The sequence below is a fragment of the Mobula hypostoma genome, unplaced genomic scaffold (genome assembly GCF_963921235.1).
Source record: "Mobula hypostoma unplaced genomic scaffold, sMobHyp1.1 scaffold_36, whole genome shotgun sequence".
Taxonomy (NCBI): Eukaryota; Metazoa; Chordata; class Chondrichthyes; order Myliobatiformes; family Myliobatidae; genus Mobula; species Mobula hypostoma.
Genome location: NW_026948187.1, coordinates 4,572,056 through 4,591,668, shown reverse-complemented (window position 1 = coordinate 4,591,668; position 19,613 = coordinate 4,572,056). Strand labels below are relative to the sequence as shown.

Here is a 19,613-nt window from a genome sequence, read left to right as displayed (position 1 = left end):
AGCACAATGGCTCTCTGTTAACGACAGGGAGTATTTTAAGCGGGTAAAATGTAGCAGATGTATATGTGTTCCTGAAGGTGGAAAACCCACGTTTCGCTGAGCCTTTAGTAATTCAATGCTGATTGTAGTTGATGATATTTAGCATAATAAAGGTTTATTTGACCAGTGCATAATCAACATTTTCAGGATGACAATGACAGTGATTGTATTCACTGGAGAGACATCATCTGGATTTTTGTCGCAGAGTTGGCAAAACAACACTTTCTAGCATGTCGGCAGGTGTGCTTAGATACCTCCCATTGACGATCCTGAGAAACCATCCTCACATGCTTAACATCTGCTGCAGTTTCCACCATTCTCATTCACTTCAGATAGAAATCATCCTTATTTTGCAGTTTTCATTGTTTGATTTTGGACATTTGTCTGATCTTCGACTCCCTTGTCCACTATCCCTCCCTACTAATCTCCTTCCTGGCGCTTATCACTGCAAGCGTTACAAGTGCCCCCCCGCCCCCCCCCCCCCCCCCCGCTGCATTTACACGTCCTCGCTCATTCCACATTGGTGAGACCCGATAGCGATTCCGGTACCGCATTGTGGAACACGAGCGCTTCGCATTCACCCTCTAAAGTCGATGGCTTTTTGCATTAGCGAATGAAGGTGTAAACATTCCCCGGTGTTCCTATCCAGGAGGATCTGCGGCCGGTCTATGAGAACGGAGCCCAGTGAATCCCAGTAGACTGGCAAAATGAGTTTCAAATTGTCTAGCCGCAGGATGCAAGATTCACGTTGAGGACTTGCTATGTGACTGGCCTCCTAAAGTATCCCACCTTCTGTCCACAGGTGACACGGAACAAGAGTATGATGGAATATTCCACACCTAAGTCTTCAGCAAGTCAATAGGAATGTCGATGCCATCCAGCAAAGGACCGCGCTTCATCACATTTCATTCTGCCGTGTGCACCGTGTTCAGTGCTCGTCCAGGCAGCACCTCCAGCGTCTGGACCAATGACCACAGTTGCAGGGGAACTCGCTATCGCAGAGAACCTATGTGAGTCAGAAACCTGCTTTGCCGAGAAATATATCTCCGCACGCCACTGTTATTCTCTAACTCTTCCCATTCGCCGCTTGACTGGCTGCAGTGCTATAAAAGAGAAGTTAATTATTGTCATCGGAGGAGCAATTGGAGACAGATCATAAATGATACTTGGCAGAAACACGAATATCGCAGAGATCAGCAAAACTAGTCCGATCGTTGATGTATTGATCAATCAACCGGAAGTATTGATTAATGGCGCAGATGACAAGATCACGGCGGAGTAGGAATTGAAATGAATTGCCGTCGCAACAAATGGCAACTGTTTCCGAGTTACTGATAGAAAGCAATTTGCAAGAAAAGGTGAATCGCACGAAGAGACTAGAGCAGTCAGCCTCACAAATCGTGTTCGAAGTGTGAAAGGGAAAAGCGTTTTATACTCGATGAGATATTCTCGAAGAAGCCGAGGGCCATGCATCAGTACGAGTTCCACAATGGATACAGAGTGGTGAGTCAGCCCACGGTGGTGATAACTGTCCCGCACATCGTACATCGATACTCGTTCCACGATAGGTACAGACCTGAGACTCTCTCCAGGCAATCGAGGGCTGCTCATTGGTACAAGTTCCACACTGGATGCAGAATGGCGAGACATTGTTTTTCCAATAAGCTCATCAGTCCGAGTTCCACAACAGGCACAGAGTAGTTTGTATTTCAAGAGCAGAAGGAAGTGAGATGAAAGGTGAGCTTGAGCACACGGTCTGTTCTACACATGCTTATATCGGTGACGAAGTGGAAAATGAGAAGCCACTGAACAGGGAAAGGGGACAGAAATAGTCATGAAATCAAGGATTATTACTACAGAGAAAAATGCTCTTCCGTCCATGAAAGTCACCTGTGATCCTCCGCTTCGCCCCTTTTATCTGCTTCCTTCGTCCCTCTCTCATCCACATGCAGACACAACCTTCACTCTAATGATACAATTGAATCCTCATCTACCACTTACGCTTGCAGTTCATTCCACACTCGAACGAACCTCTGAGTGAATAAGTTCTACTACATATAGTTCTTGAATATTTCGGCTTTCTCCCCAAGCCTATGAACTCTAGTTGTAGATTCAGTCAAAGGTTAGAATATTGGACATATAAATCTACAGCATATTACAGGCCCTTCGGTCCATAATGCTGTGCCGAATATGTAACCTGCTCAAGAAACTCCTTAGACTTACTTGAACGCATAGTCCTCTATGTTTCTGAGCTCCATGTACCTGTCTGAAATACTTTTAAAAATCCCTATTGTATTCACTTCCATCACCGCCGCCGGCATTGCATTCCATGCACACACCACACTCCGAGTGAAAAACTAACTACTGGTATCCTCTCTGTACCTATTTCCAAGCACCTTAAAACTATGTCCCCTTGTGTAAGCCATTTCGGCTCCGGGGGAAACAAGAAAACTCTGACTATTCTCGCGATCAATGACTCTCTTCATCTTATACACATCTATCAGGTCACCTCTCATCCTCCGTCACTACAAGGAGAAAAGGTCAAGTTCACTCAAACTGTTCTCCTAAGGCAACATCCTTGTAAATCTCCTCTGCACTCCCTCTGTAGTATCCACGCAACCTCTCTATAGAGTCTGCAGTATAGACTTTGGATGGGGAAAATCTGCTTGCATTCACCCTGTTTTTTACCGAACTCTTCCTTTCAAATTATCGCTACACTCTTTGAAGCTTATTGATATTTCAAAACTGTAAGGTGGTGGCCAGAACTGCCCACAATATTCTGTCTATGGCCTCAGCAATGTGTTGTAGATCTTCAACATAAGGTCCCAACTCGTGTACTCCGTGATCTGATTGTGACGGACACTGTGATCAGAGCTCAATTGGAGCCGATCTGCCCGTGACGCCGCTTTCCTGGAAGTATTGATCTGTATCGTCAGGTCTCTTCTTAAATACCGCACTCTAAATTCCATATATTCAATATGCGCACCTTAACGTGTTGTATCTTTCCTCACAAGGCAGAACAACACATACTAGAATGTATTAAATTCCATCTGCCATTTTTAACCCATTTCCCTGCCAGACAACATCAAGCTACAAGCATGGATAGAGTTCCAGGCCGGAACAATTCCCCCGACCTAGGAGTCGTCCGTAATTCTTCTGATTCAGTTTTCTACATCGACATCTAAGTCATTATATACATGATAAATAACAACGGGCCTAACACCAATACTTGCAGTAGACTTGTCAGATTCAAAGAATCAACCATCCACTCTCTGCCAATCTAGAAAAGAACCTTCATCAATCCGTCCACAAGCCACATATAAATTCGTCTGTGTGCGTAACATTTTATTATTAAATGTCCCTGGAATATTATTCGCGATGTCTTTTATATGCTCAGAAGAAAATCCGTACAACGTGTTTAATTTTGATACATGTCATCAGGTGATACTGTGACTTTCGTCATTCAAATGACTCGAAATGACTAAAACAAGCGACTGAAAAAATGATCCTATCTTCCTCCTCAATAAATTGTACTCTATTTCACCTGCCGAGCTGATTTCCCTCCCCCAATATCAGAAGCAAATGTGCGCCGCTGAATGGGACAAAATAAATCTATTTGAAGTTGATTGCCCATGTTGATTGCTCAAGATGATTGCCTGTTAGAAACAACACTGATCAGAAAATGTCCCATTTCAGCAGCTGGAGCCAGGAGTCCTGGAAATTACATTGGTAACGTTTATATTATCTGTTTGCTTAAAAGTAAATAGCATTTAACATCCCTTGGGAAGAAAAAAAATATTGCACGGTTTCGGAATGAGCAAAACACGTCAATGTCACTGTTTTGTAGCTGGTTGTCCCTCATGCGACTGATGTCATTACCACACCATTTGCCTCAGTGGAATTACTCTGAATTGCAAACAACTCTGTAAAACCTGCCACCAGTCCACATGAGCAGTCGGAACGTTCCGTGCAACTGAACGCTGCTTTTGACGGAATATGGGATATCCGGCGATTTACGACATCGCGGGCGTTGTCTATCCTGCAATTGTAGCGATCGGTATCCCTGGTAAGATACTGGAGCTGGCCACTCTCTGTACGGTACCGTCGTCATCTTGATTTCGTTCAATTGCTCTGTTTGGACTTTTACTGAGCACAAATGCAGCCTTCGTCTGAAATCTGCTTCCAGAATTGAGGAATTAAGCATCTTATAGTTTTGTTACACACATCAAAGTTGCTGGTGAATACAGCAGGGCTTGACCTGCTGCGTTCACCAGCAACTTTGATGTGTGTTGCTTGAATTTCCAGCATCTGCAGAATTCCTGTTGTTTATAGTTTTGTTATTCAGCTTCCATATTGTTTCTAGGTGATGCTTTTTATTTCTTTTGTCAAGTACGTTGGTGCCGATATTGCCAGAATTCCATAGTCTCACCTTGCTCTGATTTCTGAACCGACAGTGGTCGCATTTCCAGACCAGAAGCTTTTTCAACTGAGCCGTCAGTCGGATATCGACACTCAGGTCTGTTCTTCCATAAAAAGTTAAATTATAACTTATGCATTAAACCTCATGACTTCACTACAAATATACGCTTCAGCTATTTCACCTCACGTAATGGAAATGGTGCTGTTTATGGAACGATCGAAGTACACCAGTACGTGAGTCGTAGAAATCAGACACCCGGTTCTAATCTGCCGGAAAGTCGCCAACCCACTACGAATTCCGTCCATTATTGTCCAGCCGGAGTGCACGGACAGAGTCTGCCCAAATTGAATTACTGTTTTTTTCTTCAAAAAAAAAATCATACCCTGGGTAGCATTGGGAAAATGGTGGGCTTTCAGACATTTGCAGCTAACGACAATTCTGTGTTGATTTTTTTTTTCTCTCTCCAAATTTCTTTTAGTTAATTTAACGGCAGCTGTAATCCTCTCTCGGGGAAAATGCGGACTCTCCAAATGCATCACCCGTTACCTGGTTGGAATGGCAGCAGCGGATCTGATGGTGGTTATAGTTTTCGCTTTAGTGGAACAGACCAACAACATCTACATTTATTCCAGATCCGTGCTCATCACTCCTGTATGCGCTCTGACACGTGTATTTATGGTTGTGACGAGGACGGTTCTGTTCGGATACGGTCAGCTTTACCTTTGATCGTTTCATCGCAATATGTTGTCGAAAGCTCAGAGAACGATACTGCACTGAGAGAACAGCAACAGTTGTAATGGTGATTGTGTTTATAGTGAGTTGCGGGAGAAGTGTCCCGTTTTACTTTGCTGTTGAACCTTACGTCATCATTGACAACGTGCCGTGGCGTTGCATCCTCACACATGAATACACTACTTCACCCGTGTGGAAAAGAATGGAACTACGAGATGGCATTTTAACACCCTTGCTACCAATCGGCTTAATTCTTGTCTTCAATGGGTTAACAGTAAGACATATAATTGCAGCAAATAGAGTCCGCAGAGGGCTTCGGAAGAGCAGTGATAAACAGAAAGATACCGAGGTGGAAACCCGGAGAAAATCGATGATTTTATTGTTTGCAATTTCAGCTAATTTCATATTATTTTGGATGCCCTATGCAGCTCATTCCCTGAAATGGCAAACGGAAAATTACCATTATCTGGAAAAATATTTGAGTTCCCCGGTATATATACTACAGCAATTTGGGTACAAGTTGCAAACTCTCAGTGTGTGCACCAATACTTGTGTCTATACACTGACCCAGAGGAAATTCAGACAAGAGCTGAGGAATGGAATGAAGTATGTTCTTACGTTAAATGGCCATTTTTGTAGATAACGCCCACTCCAAATGTAACTCAGTGGAGATTTACAATAAAACATTTGAAAAATTCAGTAGACTTGGCAAATATGTCATGAATTCAAACAATCGTGTGCCTGGTCATCCTGAAATGAATACATTCCAAACTATCGCAGATTTGAAAATAATCTGGGAAACGGGACGGCAGCATAAAAGCCAGGACCAACAGTCTCCGGAACAGCTTCATCCACCAGGCCGTCAGACTGATTAACTCACGCTGATGTGAGTGTTTTTCTCTGTTACATTGACTGTTCTATTTATTATAAATTATTATAAATTACTAGATTTGCACATTACACATTTAGACGGAGACGTACTCTAAAGATTTTTATTCCTCATGGATGTGAAGGATGTAAGAAATAAAGTCCTTTCAATCACAAGTGGAGGAATGACTTCCGGACTTTTCGGGTTTCAGATGTTTCAAAACGCTCACAGTCGGGTAAAAGAGGGTAAAGGGAAAACCTTTTAAACACAGGGAGAGTGTGATAGTATCACAGCTGCGGAAAGGCAGGACACTGTGGTGGGATTGTATGTTAATAGACTGTGAGTGGAACTCAGAAGTAGGAAGGGAAGAAACACTCGTTTGAGCGTATTTTGTACAAGGCTCTCATCACCAAAACGAAAACAGCACACAGAGACACTGACAGATCGGGAGATAGATTTTGCACAGGTGCTTATATTAACACGGCTGTTGTCACAGGGAACTTAAACTTCACTGATATTCGTCGGCAATTCTTCTGTTTAAAAGGTTTAGATGTGACAGAATTTCTCAGTTGTGTACAGGAAGGAGACCTGGTACAAGCAGCGGGCAGGCGGACTAGTGAACAGTCCATCTTGTGCTAAAACTAGCAAGTGAAATGGGTCAGGTAACTGATCTCTCCGCGTGTCAGCATTTCAGAACGATAGAGCACAGCTATTCGACATACCTTACACTGGGATAGCAGCAGACAATATTAGATTATTAGATTAGGTTATTAGAACACTCAGTCCTTTTTTTAATGCCATTTGGAAATGCATACATGCATTAAGAAATGATACAATGTTTCTCCGGAGTGATATCACAGAAAACAGGACAGACCAAAGACTAACACTGACAGAACCACATAATTATAACGTATAGTTACAGCAGTGCAAAGCGATACCATAATTTGATGAAGAACAGACCATGGGCACGGTAAAAAAAAGAAGTCCCAAAGTCCCGAGTTGATCGACACCCAGGCGGTAAAAAAAGAGAAACTTCCTGCCATAAACCTCCAGGCACTGTCAATTTGCCGGTGCCTTGGAAGCAGCCGACCACAGCCTACAGTGAGTCCATCCGTTCGAGAACTTGGACCTTCCGTCCAGCCTCTCCGATACAGCCTCCTGAACGCCATCCGCTGCCGAGCGCCTTCGACCTCTCCCCGGCCGCTGAAAAACGCAAAGCCGAGGATTTCGGGGCCTTCAGCTCCGGAGATTCCGGTTACCACACAGTAGCAGCGGCAGCGAAGCGGGCATTTCAGAAAATTTCCAGCTCTTCCTCCGTGCTCTCACGTCTGTCTCCATCAAATCAGAATTGTGCACGGTCCCCTACTTGACAGATAACAGATATCATCACCGAAGTGGCCACGCAAGCCGCGTCGCGCCGCCATCTTCTCCCCCCTCCCGGGAGGGATATGGAGTGTGCTTAATTGATACTATTGGGTAGGAACATGGGAGCTGAATTAGCGAAATGATTTGTTCCTCCAAATGCACAGGAGAAATATGGGGATTGCTCATAGAGCATTTGATTGGTGTTCAGCATTGGCTTGTTTCACTGAAGCGGGAATCGGATGGTGCCGTAAAGTAACCCTGGTTGATAAGAGATACGGAACACCTCTTCAAGAGGAAGAAAGAAATATACTTAAGACTTTGGAAGAAAGGATCAGGCAGGGCTATGACAAGTCACATCGTAGCCAGGAGGGATTTAACAATGGACTTAAAAGAATTAAAAGGGGACATGAGAAGGCATCGGAGACCGCATTAAGCTCGGCGAAAAACAGGAGAATGACGAGAGAGAGAGAGAGTGGGAGAGATAAGAGATAAAAGAGGAGACATGTGTTTGTAGTGCAAGGAGGCAGTGATACTTTGATACTTTGCTTCGGGATTCACCAGTGAGTGAGACCTTGATGAAAGTAGAAACAGCGAAAAAAGTCAGTTGTGTTGAGGCATGCAGACGCTTAGAATTACGAGCTGGAAACTGGGAATACATGAATATAGACCATTTCCCGGTGCTAGAAGGTATACAATCCAGGTCATTAGAGAAAGCGAGGGAAGATATTGCTGCTCTTTTGGACATGACATTTGCGGCACCACTGGCCACAGAAGTAGTACGGGAGGATGGGAGAATGGCAAATATGATTTCTTTGTTCAAGAAATCTAATAGGGATAGTCTTGGATAAGACCCTGGTCAGAACCCACTCGGAGTACTGTGCTTAGTTCTGGTCGCCTTACTGCAGGAGGAATGTGGAAGGTATAGAAAGGGTGCAGAGGAGATTGACAAGGATGTTGCGTGGATCAGGAAGCATGCTTTAAGAAAACAGGTTGAGTTAACTCGGCCTTTTCTCCTTGGAGCAACGGAGCATGAGTAGTGACCTGATAGAGGTGTATAAGATGATGAGAGGCATTGATCGTGTGGATAGTCAGAGGCTTTTTCCCAGGGCTGAAATTGTTGCCACTAGAGGACAGAGGTTTAAGGTGCTGGGGAGTAGGTACAGAGATGTCAGGGGTTAGTTTTTTACTCAGAGAGTGGTGAGTGCGTGGAATGGGCTGTCGGCAACGGTAGAGGAGCCGGATACGTTAGGGTCTTTTAAGAGACTTTTGGATAGGTACATGGAACTTAGAAAATTAGAGGGCTATGGGTAACCGTAGTAATTTCTAACGTAGGGACATGTTCTGTACAACTTTGTGGGCTGAAGGGCCTGTATTGTGTTGTGGGTTTTCCATGTTTCTATGTATGTTTCTAACCAGCTCTTTCGTCTTACTGACATTGAGTGCCAGGTTGTTGCTGTGGCACCATTCCACTAGCTGGCATATCTCACTCCTGTACGCCCCCTCGTCACCACCTGAGATTCGACCAACAATGGTTGTATTGTCAGCAAATTTGTAGATGGTATTTGAGCTATGCGTAGCGACACTGTCATGTGTATACAGACAGTAGAGCAGTGGGCTAAGCACACACCCCTGAGGTGCGCCAATGCTGATTGTCAGCGAGGCGGATATGTTATCACTATTCCGCACAGACTGTGGTCTTCCGGTTAGGAAGTCGAAGATCCAATTGCAGAAGGAGGTACAGTTGCCCTAGGTTCTGCAACTTCTCAATCAGAATTGTGGGAATAATGGTATTAAATGTCTAGCTATAGTCGATGAACAGATCATGACGTAACACACATCAAAGTTGCTTCCTGGCCTGCTGCGTTCACCAGCAACTTTGTTGTGTGTTGCTTGAATTTCCAGCATCTGCAGTATTCCTGTTGTTTGAGGATGCTGACGTAGGTGTTTGTGTTGTCTCGATGGTCTAAAGCCATGTGGAGAGCCATGGAGATTGCGTCTGCCGATGACCTATTGCGGAGATATGCAAATTGCAATAGGTTCAGGTCCTTGCTGAAGAAGGAGTTCAGTCTAGTCATATTCAACCTCTCAAAGTATTTCATCGTTGTTAATGTGAGTGCTACCGGGCGATAGTCATTAATGCAGCCCACGTTATTCTTCTTAGGCACTGGTATAATTGTCGCCTTTTTAAAGCAAGTCGGAACATCTGCCCGTAACAGTGATTTCAGAGCCTTACCAGCTACTCCATCGGGACTTTCTGCGTTGCCAGGGTTCACTCTTTAAAGACAGTCTAACATCGGCCTCTGAGACAGAGACCACAGTGTAATCAGTTGCAGCAGGGATCTTCACAGCTGTAGCTGTGTTCTCCATTTCAAAGCGGGCATAGAAGGCGTTAAGTTCATCTGGTAGTGAAGCACCGCTGCCATTCATGCTGTTGGATATCGTTTTGTAGGAAGTAATGTCTTGCAAACCCTGCCAGAGTTGCTACGCATCTGTTGTCCCTCCAACTTCGTTCGAAATTGTCTCTTCGCCCTTGAAGTAGCCCTCCGGAAATCATACCTGATTTTCTGGTGCAGGCCTGGGTTGCCGGACTTGAATGCCACAAATCTAGCCTTCAGCAGACGACGTATCTCCTGGTTTATCAACGGCTTTTGGTTTGGGAATGTACAGTAAGTCTGTGTAGGCACACACTCATCCACACAGGTTTTAATGAAGTCGGTAACAACTGCAGCATACACATCCAGATCCAAAGATGAATCGCTGAATACAGCCCAGTCCACCGATTCAAACCAGTCCTGTACACGTCCCTGTGCTTCTCTTGTCCAAACCTTCTTGGTCCTCACTGATGGTGCTGCAGTCTTCAGTCTCTGCCTATACTCAGGAGTAGAAGTAGGTGGTCAAACCTCCGGAAGTGAGGGAGTGGAACAGCACGGTAGTCATTCTTGTTGATCGTCTAGCAATGGTACAGTGTGTTATTTCCTCTGGTATTGCAAGTGATCTGTTGAAGGTAATTGCTTAGTGACTTTTTTTTTTGAGACTGGCCTTGCTAAAATCTCCCAAAACGATGGTGAAGGCGTTAGGGTGCGCTGTTTCATACATGTTGATCCCATTGCTCAGGTCATCTAAGTCCTGCTTGACGTTCGCCTGAGGTGGAATGTAAATCGCTAAAAGAATGACCCGAGATAACTCCGGTGGTAGATAAAAAGGATGACACTTTACTGCTAGATATTCATTCAAATCCATTCGGTCACAATATGGTGCTGACCCTGCAACCTACACTAGAAACTGCTTAGAATTTTGCTACCGTTTTATTTTTTCTAAGCACCATGTACAGGTATCTTTCCATGAGTTTCTTAAAATACCCTCTTGTATCCGCCTCCATCAGTGAATTCCACGCACTCACCACTGAGTGTGAAAAATCGGCCTCGAACATTTGCATGGATTCACAGCAACTTCCATATATCGAAAAGGACCGTGGTCCCGACTCTATACCGATATACGATAACCAACGTCATCTCGTCTCCAGAGCAAACGGTACCCAGTTTTTCCTGCTCTACATCACCGTCATTGTACAGGAAAGTTTTAATCATTCTTTTCGACATTCTTGCAGAATCAGGATGCTGGCATTTTTATCAGTCCTTCTCCTTGGTCCGTTAATAGCAATGGATGTGCGATACCAATGGTGAGATATTAACTTGTGTCTGCGATGCAATATCACCGGAACATCGCAGAATCAAGTCCTGAAAAATTTAAGTGTCGATGTCTCCAATCGTTTCCACCGCGTCACATACTGTGCGAAGCACAAACATTTGCAACACTGACGGGGAGGTGGGGTAGCTGTGGTGCTGCTAGCGAGAGGGAAAAGAAAGAGAATCACAGAAATTGTGTGCGTGTGAGTGCGTGTGTGAGAGAGAAAGAGAGGTGGGGAGAGATAGAGTGAGAGAGGGTGGAGGAGAATTTGAACAAAGAGTCTATAATAAGAGAATAGGAAGGAGAGAAAACACGGGGAAAGACAAAGAAAGCGTTTTAACATTTTAAAGTAGATTTGAAATTTTGCAGCACACGGTATTTGCTCATGATGTTTGTCTGGATGGGAACATTTGAGATGTCCGCTCCGATGAAACCACAATGCATCCTCCGCTCTGCGACAATAGCTTCGAACAGCTAATTCTCCCGTTGCGCCGTCTACGTCATCCACGAACCTCCTTATGTTTAAATCCGTTTATGTTTTCCTGGAAATTATATATCATTTATACTAATTCTTCTTTCTTTAATTTACCTTTTCAGGTTTGAAATACGACGTGCTGCTGCTAGAAATGCGAATGTTCGTGACATTTCCACCTGGATGCCCATGACAATAAATGTGAACACAAACTGAAAAGTTGAGTCTCAAGTTCATCCCAAACACTGGAGCCCAAACAATGTTTCTGCCCAGGATTGAACTGGGGACCTTTCGCGTGTGAAGCGAACGTGATAACCACTACACCACAGAAACCGTGCAAAGCTCTCAATACTCTGCGCTATTGAGCAATGACCCGAGGCACCCCCTCCCCACCCTGTTCTTCATTATAGCAGTAAGAACAAATCATTATCCACAGATCCTCTTCGCTTTCAATGACAATTATTACATTTATGCGACATATACAGTTACATGCATTAACAATTTCCTGTGGGGTGCTGGTCAGGGCGCGATATGTAACAAGTAACTGAATTATGTTTTTTTATATAAAGCAAGGAATTCAAACAGCAAACACAAGGAAATCTGCAGATGCTGGAATTTCGAACAACACCCATCAAAGTTGCTAGTGGACGCAGCAGGCCAGGCAGCATCTCTAGGAAGAGGTACAATCGACGTTTCGGGCCGAGACCCTTCGTCAGGACTAACTGAAAGAAGAGATAGTTAGAGATTTGAAAATGGCAGGGGAATGGGGGGAACCAAAATGGTAGGAGAAGACAGGAGGGGGAGGGATAATAAATAACGGAGATATATATATTTTTAAAAACGTATTTATTTATTTATTTATTTATTTATATTCTTTTTCTCTCTCTCCTTTTTCTTCCTCTGTCCCTCTCACTACACCCCTTGCCCCATCCTCTGGGCTCCCCCTCCCCCTTTCTTTCTCCCTAGGCCTCCGGTCCAATGATCCTCTCATATCCCTTTTGCCAATCACCTGTCCAGCTCTTGGCTCCATCCTCCCCCTCCTGTCTTCTCCTGTCATTTTGGATCTCCCCCTCCCCCTCCCACATTCAAATCTCTTACTAGCTCTTCTTTCAGTTAGTCCTGACGAAGGGTCTCGGCCCGAAACGTCGACTGTACCTCTTCCTGTAGATGCTGCCTGGCCTGCTGTGTTCACCAGCAACTTTTAAGAATGAAAACAGCTTCGGTACCCTAGCTTTCATCAGGCTCCACGGGGTGGCGCTCCAGCTCACGAGCTAAATTCAACGGCGACTTTAAGGTTTCTCACCCTGTCTCCCTCGTCCTCAGATTACAAGTTAATTGAAAGTGACTGAACAATGTGCCGATACATTTATAGACAACAGGACGCGTTACAAACCGGAGTTACTTGTGAGATGATACCAATTGTAGAGTAATGAATCACGGCCAATCGTCACACCGAATCCGCACTAACACCAGACACACCATCACACTGATATTTCATTAATGACCATGTTCCAATCTGATCCGTCGGATCGCAACCAGACAAAGACATGAACGGCCAATTAAACGACCTATTGTGAAGGAAAATTACATTGGGAACAATAACCTTCAGGCAAGTAGATCACATCAAAGGTCGCAGTGGAGGGATCGCATTGCAGCGAGAGGGATCTGACCATTGGAAACGGAAGCTCAGCACGTCAGTAGAATCGGGGGAGGTGTCCTCTCTTTCACAGAGGCTTGGTGAACACGGGACAAGTGAGAATTATTCTATAAATCGGTTCACAACGAACGCAGCATCATGTTGAGAGAGACGGAGAGAGATATCAGCATCTCGATACAATTTCCGGCCATTGAGGCTACGATTAATATCTCTTTCTTTCGCATGTGCCTGAAACAATTCGCCGGTGCAAGGAAACATTGAGCTTAATCGACGGCACAACGAACCAAGGTGATGTGTAATTAGAGTGCTTCTGAAGCATGGCTTCAGGAAAGGTCGGGTTCGTTGTTTCTCTATTTGGTTAATTGAATTGAGAAGACAGGAATGTGGAGACACGAGATGCCTTGATTCAACAACGAAACCACCTCAGACACGTTCAACAACGGGAAGTGAGGCTGCGCGTTGAACGAAAGAACCAAACAGGGAGAATGCGTGCAGCCATGTGGGCTCATGCCTTTTACTGAATAAGGATGGTTCTCCTGCAACGCTGGTAGGCTCACACTCGTTTTGCTCAGATCAAAATCAAAGGTGCATAGCTTCGAAGTTAAACGCAAGTAATAAGCAGGGTGTCTGACAAACGCAAAAGTAAATATAACATTTCAGCTGAATGCTCAGCTTGAGAAACGGCCAGTCACCTGGTCGTTGCAAGCATTAAAATCACAAGTGCTCTAGGTGAGGCTCGAACTCACAGCCTCGGCATTTCTCCGCCGTGTACTGCCATATAAGTACCGCGCGCTAACCGATTGCGCCACTAGAGCCCAGTGCTGCAAACACTTCGTTTTAAATATCTGGAAAGAAAAATTGGAAGAAATGCCTATATCGTGGAGCAAAGAGCATAGAAATATACCTGAAAGGCCGTTCAGCCCACAGTGTATTGCCGTAGGATCTAAACAGCAAATCAAAGATACTCAAACTCTAATCCCTCCTTCGTACCATGTCCATATCCCTCGATCTTCCTGACATCCATGTGCATATCGAGTAATCAAATGTGCGCATCAAATGCCACCTATAAATTTGCTGATGATGCAAACATTGTAGGTAGAATCTCAGATGGAGAAGAGAGGGCCTACAGGAGTGAGATATGCCAACTAGTGGAGTGGTGTCGCAACAACAACCTGGCACTGAACATCAACAAGACGAAAGAGCCGCGTGTGGACTTCAGGAAGGGTAAGACGAAGGAATACATTCCAATCCTCATAGAGGGATCAGAAGTGGAGACAGTGAGCAGTTTCAATTCCTAGGTGTCAAGATCTCTGAGGACTTATCCTGGTCGTCATAGATCGATGCAGTTATAAAGAGGCAAGAAAACATCTATACTTCATCAGGAGTTTGAAGAGATTCGGTATGTCAACCAATGCACTGAAAAGCTTCTATAGATGTACATTGGGAAGCATTCTGACAGGCTGCATCGCTGTCTGGTATGGGCGGGGGGGGGGGGGGGGGGGGCGGATACTGCACAGAACCGAAAGAAGCTGCAGAGGTTTGTAAAATTTGTTCTTCTCCATCGTGGATACTAGCCTACGAAGACCCAGGACATCTTCAAGGAGCGGTGCCTCAGAAAGTTTCCACTATGACGGACCTCCAGTAGCCAGGACATGCCCTTTGCCCACTGTTACCATCAGATAGGAGGCACAGAAGCCTGAAGGTACACACTCAGCGATTCAGAAACAGGTTCTTCTGCTCCGCCATCCGATTTCTAAATGGACATTGAACCCATAAGCACGACCTCAATTTTCAAATATATATTATTTCTGCTTTTTTTTACACGATTTCTAATCTATTCGATATACGTATACTATCATTGATTTGCTTATTTATTATTATTTATTTTCTTGTTCGATATTATGTATTACTTTGAACTACTGCTGCTAAGTTACAACATTTCACAACACATGCTGGCGATAATAAACGCTATTCTTTGTTTTCTGAATTTTGGATCTGATCTCTTTAAAGCTTCTAATGTTTTTGTTTCTACCACCGTACTGGGCAGTGCACTCCAGGCATCCACCACTCTGTTCAAAAAAAACTTGACCTTGATATCTCCCCAGAATCTACCTCCTCTCACCTTCAATGCATGCCATCTGATATTAGTTACTTCAACCCTGGGAAACCGACACACCCTGTCTACTCTAACTCTTCCCCTCATAATCTTCTAAACCTCTACTAGATCCCCTTCAGCTCCCGGTGCTCCAGAGAAAACAAACCATGTTAATCCAACCTTTCATATACGCACATTTCCTTTAATCCGGCAGCATCCAGGTAAACCTCCTCTTCAACTTCTTCAAAGCCTGAACTTCCTTCCTACAGTAGGGCGAGCAGAATTGTATGCAATACTCCAGAAATAGCCTAATCAGACTTTTATAAATTTGCAACATAACCTCTTCACTTTTGAACTTAAGGCTTCGACTAATAAGAGCAAGTTTCATCTTATAAAAGCAAGGTTGATCGATAAACCTCCTTATTGATCTTCGCTTTCAGCTCAAGCGGGTACAACTTCAGGTTAAAAGGTAAATTTATGATGAAATTATACAAATCTTCTTCTAATTCGGGAGGAAATGAAACCAAGAAGGAAACAAAAGGCAGCAGGATCATCAACACACATATCCCCCACCGCAGACGGAGATTAAATTCCTGATATCAGTGGATTCAGCATTAATCGGGAACTCGGGATCAAATGCGTGGACAAGTATTCCGTAGATTGAGCAGCCCAACTCAGTGTGTTTATTGTTACAATGTTTCTCGTTGTGAACAATGAAAGCGCAGTAGCCTCGGCCGGCAAATGTTCAATTAAATCGTCGCGTCATTGTATTACGTCAGAATGGAACAAAGAACGTCAACACATTACGCGACATCCTCTAAAACCTACACTTCCACTGAACCTGTGTACATCGTGTTAGATGCAGCTGATATGGAGAAATGGTGACCATAGTGAACACAAGTACCTCTGCAATACTTATTAAGCTTCTGTATGAAGCATCTCATCTTCCCCCGCTTCAAGGAGGGAATGAAGGATCCCGCACTGATATCTGAAATGTTCCAAATTCCCGGTGAAACCGCTCTGCATCGGTTCCATTGCATTCACAGCAGGAAAGTTAAGATCTCTAATCAGACAAATATTATATACGCAATTTTATGTGTGTTTCTTGGATTTCCATCATCTGCAGATTTTCTCTTCTTTGTGAAGAACTATATATTCTTATGTCTTGACCTTTCTGGTCAGTGAAGGCAGATATTCGGAATGTGTTCAGCACCAAGTTATCGACCGGCGTCTGAAAACGTTATTGGTGTTTGAACATCTGTTTTCTTGTCCTTCTCTACATCACGAGAACGCCGTCACTCTTTGTGAATCTCCCAGCCCTTGTCATCCATGGACGGTATTTATCTTTGCCTGCCCTTCTCCGACCAGCAGACAAACTGACCAATATCATCGCATATCTGACGACCCGTTGACTTTTGACTGCAACCAGCATCAAGACGTGGTGAAAGGCTGTTTTTATGTGCCGTTCAGTTCAGACCATTCAACACATCCAGTTAACACATCAGGAAAAATAAACAGGACATATATTGTTCTGTTGTATTTACAGCAAAAGGACGACTAAGATTGTCAAATAAGTAAATACGAATATCTACCTCACTGTTCGCAACGCTACCAATTTCGAGCATCTGAAAAGCACATTTCATTGTTGGTACAAATGCGATGAATGTAGATGCTCTGTCGGTTTAAGTATTTGCACCAATTTCAGAGATATGTGTGCAGTGACTGAATTACTTTGCTTCATAGTGGTGTGAATTTGATGGCAGCCGGTTTACTCTACGAGGGACTGCATCAATACGCAGCGCAGACAAAATTCTGGAGGACCTCCGAAGGTCAGGCACCAATAGAAATGAATAAACGCTCGACATTTCGGGTCGCGGCTTTCAACAGGACTGGAAAGGAAAGTGGAAGATGCCCAAATACGAAGTCTGCGGCAGGAGAGGAGGACAAACTAGAAGGTGTTAGGTGGCGCTGGGTGGATGGAATAGAGGAGCGAAATAAATGACCTGGGATGATAAGCGGAAAGTACCAATAGGAAAGTGTCCAATAGGAGAGATGTCACAGTGGGGGGCATTGGGAGCAAGGGTGGACCCAAATGATAGACACATCTTGTGAGGTTACTTAGATTTAGTTTATTGTTTGATACCAGGAGAGCAAGGCAGAAGCAGGAATAGCGAATTGGACAAGGACTCAGGACTATGACTAGGCTGGGACCAAGGGTCTGGGCTTGGACTCGGAATCGGTCCCAGAACCGGAGGCGACATGAAGAGGCTAGGGTATGGACTCCGAGCCCGAGACTGGGCAAGGACCAAGTACCTGGGTCTTGCCTCGGGCTCGGACCCCAGAACCAGGCATGGACATGACATGGGCTCGGGAGAGCAGGTACATGGAACCATGGACACATACACAGAACACAGTCGGGACCCCTCCTTGGGTACAGGACATAGGGCCGGGACCCACACACAGAACAGAGAGCCGAGACCCCTCCTTGGGTACAGGACATAGGGCCGGGACTCATGACCCCCCGCGGGGCAACGGCAAGACGGCCTGACTTACCCCACGGAGGCGAGAACGAGACAAGACCAACACGAAAGAACACCAGACAGTACCTATCTAGCTCCAGCGATAGAACTAGACCAAGATGCTGACGAGGGCTGCAGACGAAGGCCAGAGGCGAGAGGGGCAGAAAAGGGATTCAGACGGGGCGGGGGGGGGGGGGGCGGTGGTAGGACGGGAGCCAGAGACCGCCAGGGAAGGGACTTGACTCGGAACTTGGATGCGCCAGGAACAGGACTGGACTTGGTACTTGAATGCCCCCGGAGCCAGGACTAGACTTGGAGCCTCCGGGTAGTGACGAGCTCTCGACTCGGCCCGGGAACAGTAGACAGCGGTTCTTGATTCCCTCCGGCTGGTTAACCGACGGACCCACCTCGGTGAGGAATCTTTGCAGGCTCGATTTGGCGAGGTAACTTGACAGGAGTGCTCCGGTGAGGAAAGGCGAATTACCGGCACTCGCTTCGGGCGGAGACAAGGCTTGCTCCGGCCAGATGACATTGGCACGCCGTACCTTTAGTGACTTTGCAGACTCTCCCGCGCCGAACAGCTGAAAGCCGGAGACGACGAACTACCGGTTCAGCCGAGAGTAAATTGCCTCTAATCACCAAGGCCGACGGAGACGGGAAAACAGGAAACCAAAGGGAAACAGGCAGTCAACGGTCCGGATCGTAACGAAGTAAATTTAAATAGACCCCGATCGGGACCATGACAAGGTGTGGTCTCACCAAGGCCCTGTACAGCTGCAGAAGGACCTCTTTGCTCTTATACTCAATTGCCCTTGTTATGAAGTCCATCATGCCATTAGCCTTCTTCACTGCCGACTGTACTTGCATGCTTGCTTCCAGTGACTGATCTACAAGAACACCTAGATCTCGTTGTGCTTCCCCTTTTCCTAACTTGACTCCATTTAGATAATAATCTGCCTTCCTGCTTTTACCACCAAAGTGGATAACCTCACATTTATCCACATTAAACTGCATCTGCCATGCATCTGCCCACTCACTCAACCTGTCCAAGTCACTCTGCATTCTCATAACATCTTCCACACATTTCACACTGCCACCCAGCTTTGTGTCATCGGAAAATTTGCTAATGTTACTTTTAATTCCCTCATCTAAATCATTAATATATATTGTAAACAGCTGCGGTCCCAGCACTGAACCCTGTGGTAGCCCACTGGTCACCGCCTGCCATTCCGAAAGGGACCCGTTAATCGCGACTCTTTTCAGTCAGCCAGCTAATTTTCAATCCATGTCAGTATTCTGCTCCCAATACCATGTTCCCTAATTTTGCCTACTAATTTCGTACGTGGGACTTTATCAAAGGCTTTCTGAAAGTCCAGATGCACTACATCAACTGGCTTTCCCTTGTCCATTTTCATAGTTACATCCTCAAAAAATTCCAGAAGATTAGTCAAGCACGATTTCCCCTCCGTAAATCCATGCTAACTCGGACCAATCCTGTTACTGCTATCCAGATGTGTCGTAATTTCATCTTTTATAATTGACTCCAGCATCTTTCCCACAACCGATGTCAGGCTAACGAGTCTATATTCCCTGTTTCTCTCTTCCTCCCTTCTTGAAAAGAGGGACAACATTAGCCACCCTCCAATCCACAGGAACTGATCCTGAATCTATAGGAGATTGAAAAATGATTACCAATGCGTCTACGATTTTGAAAGCCACCTCCTTAAGTACCATGGGATGCAGACCATCAGGTCCCGGG

General features: G+C 45.0%; 2 non-coding genes across 2 annotated transcripts; both read right to left on the bottom strand.

The window, feature by feature from the left end:
- Positions 1-11,843: 11,843 nt before the first annotated feature.
- trnav-cac (transfer RNA valine (anticodon CAC)) lies at positions 11,844-11,916 on the bottom strand. The gene has a single exon. It is a non-coding gene; the product is annotated as a tRNA-Val (tRNA).
- Positions 11,917-13,961: 2,045 nt separating this feature from the next.
- Positions 13,962-14,055, bottom strand: trnai-uau (transfer RNA isoleucine (anticodon UAU)). The gene is made up of 2 exons: positions 14,018-14,055; positions 13,962-13,997 (listed from the first exon to the last, which is right to left on the bottom strand). It is a non-coding gene; the product is annotated as a tRNA-Ile (tRNA).
- Between the last annotated feature and the right edge of the window lie 5,558 nt (positions 14,056-19,613).